Source organism: Penaeus vannamei, chromosome 17 (genome assembly GCF_042767895.1).
Source record: "Penaeus vannamei isolate JL-2024 chromosome 17, ASM4276789v1, whole genome shotgun sequence".
Classification (NCBI taxonomy): Eukaryota; Metazoa; Arthropoda; class Malacostraca; order Decapoda; family Penaeidae; genus Penaeus; species Penaeus vannamei.
Window position 1 is genome coordinate 43,071,404 of NC_091565.1, and position 2,500 is coordinate 43,073,903.

The window sequence follows — 2,500 nt, forward strand, 5'->3', positions numbered from 1 at the left end:
ATAATGGTATTTAACATCATCATCGTTGTTTTTCATCATTACCAATATCTGAGACGCCAATAGCAATCATTTTCCATATCCTTAGCATTACCTCGCATGAGTTTAATTCCAGCGTTAAGTGTGTTGTTCCTCACGAATTGCTAGGCTGAAATTGGCACAAAGTCAATGATTAAAACAATTCCCTCATAGTTATTCGCAGCAACTACGCGACCCATGTTTAATGAGCTTGTTCCCACCCTATGCGTGTAATGAATGAATTTAACTAATTAGCGTCCTCTTAACAACAAATGTTTATGAATATATCAAATAAAATCCATAGCGGATTTTGACCTTTGACCTGAACTGGTGTGTGTTTGTGTCTTTGGATTTATGCGTGGATGTGTGTCTGTTTATGCTTTAAGAAAATAATAAAAAAATGAAAAGTAAATTTATAAACACATACGATATACAAATCAATAAAATTAGTACTCAAACACAGCCAATGAAAACAAAAGATGAAACACTAACAAAACGTTTGAAGATTTAAGCTTAAGAAAACCGGGAATAATGACAGCTTGAGAAATATTAACAAAATGTTCCCTGTTAATCTTACTTACATATGGACGCCATTTCAACTAACTAACCCATGGAAAATAACGAGAATTTGAACACGTAATTTTGACAGGATTATATATTCATTATGATGATATTTTTCAGTATTATTATCTGTATGATATCATTATGATGGTATTTAGTGGTTGTTGCATGGTTATAACTAGTGTTTTTGGCAATAGCTTGTAATAAAACCAAGATATTATAAATTCAAGATTGTTTTGGCAAATGTATTATTTTCCATAAAAAAAATTGTGTCCGTAATCGCTATTATCATTATAATAGATGATAAAACCATTATTATTACTATCGCTATTGATACTACTATTACTATTACCATTACTATTACTATCGATACTATTATTAATAATGCCATTACCATAACCATCGTCATCATTATACTCTGAAAAGAAATAATACTGTAATTTCTAAGTAGAAAGAAAAAAAAATATAAATTGAATGGCTTTCGTGTGCAAAACAGTAAATGAAAAACTGCACAGTAAAAAAAGAAATTAAAAAGAAAAGTGTATAAACAGAATTGATGATGATAACTGTAGAAAAGATATGACTGAAAATTGACGATTTCTCAGAACAGATATACATCATCTTTTGAATTTACTTTATCGTCTCTTGCTTATTACGTTTTCCTCGTCTAAATATCACTCTTTCTCTTCATTCTTCAGTTGCTTTATATCACACTGGATGGAGTGTGTTAAGTGCGATTCAATCTCTCTCTCCATCTCTCTCTCTCTCTCTCTCTCTCTCTCTCTCTCTCTCTCTCTCTCTCTCTCTCTCTCTCTCTCTCTCTCTCTCTCTCTCTCTCTCTCTCTCTCTTCTCCCTCACACCCTTCCACCCTTCCACCCTTCCACCCTTCCACCCTCCCTCTCTCCTACCCTCCATCCTTCCCTCCTTCCCTCCTTCCCTCTCTCCCTCCTTCTTCCTCCTTTTATCCCATTCATTCCACGTCCAAACGAGAATCATGAAATTCAGCAAAACTCATTCTTTAACGTAAGGCCAATTGATCTTGCAATGAGCCAGAATTCCTTTATAATGGGAATAGTAATAATGATGATGATGATGGTGATGATAAAGATGGAGGTGATGTTTTACAAACGCGGAAAGAAGTAGGAATGAGAATGAACATTTTCGCAATACAAGAGAGGTGTATTTGACCAGTTTCGAATAGATCATGTATTTCTGACGAAGGTAGATTCGAAACTGGTCAAATACATCTCTTGTATTGTGAAGATTCATACCTTTTCTATTTTTCTATTTTGCTTTTTATTTATTTATTATTTTTCTATTTTTCTATTTTATTTTTCATTTATTTTTTATTTATTTATTTATTACTTTTCTATTTTCTATATATGTTCTCATTCCTACCTTTTCTACATGATGGTGATGATGATATGGATAGCGTTACTGATGGCAATATTGGTGATAATGATGAGTATATAATAATGATAATGATACTGATCTTCGTAATGATAGTAATGATGATGTCAGTAGTGAAAGTATGATAATAATAACAGTAATAATGATAATAATGGTAATGATAATGATGATGATGATAACAATAGTAATAATGGTAATAATAATTGTAATAATAATAATAGTAGTAATTATATTGATAATAGTAATAATAGAAATGATGATGATAGTAGTAATAACTATGATAATGATGGTGATAATGACATAACCCGGACCCTATCCCTAAGGATTCCTTCCCTACGACTAGCCCCGGACCCCCTTTCCTGAAATTATTTCCTTGGACTTTTCCCAAAAGCCTGACGCTGAGACGGTTCGAGACATCGAGGTTTGCGGACTCTGAGAAAGGCAAACTTTGAATTCGAATTAAAGTCCAACCAGTGAGGTCCCCAAAATCTGATCAACTTCCCCGACTTGTAC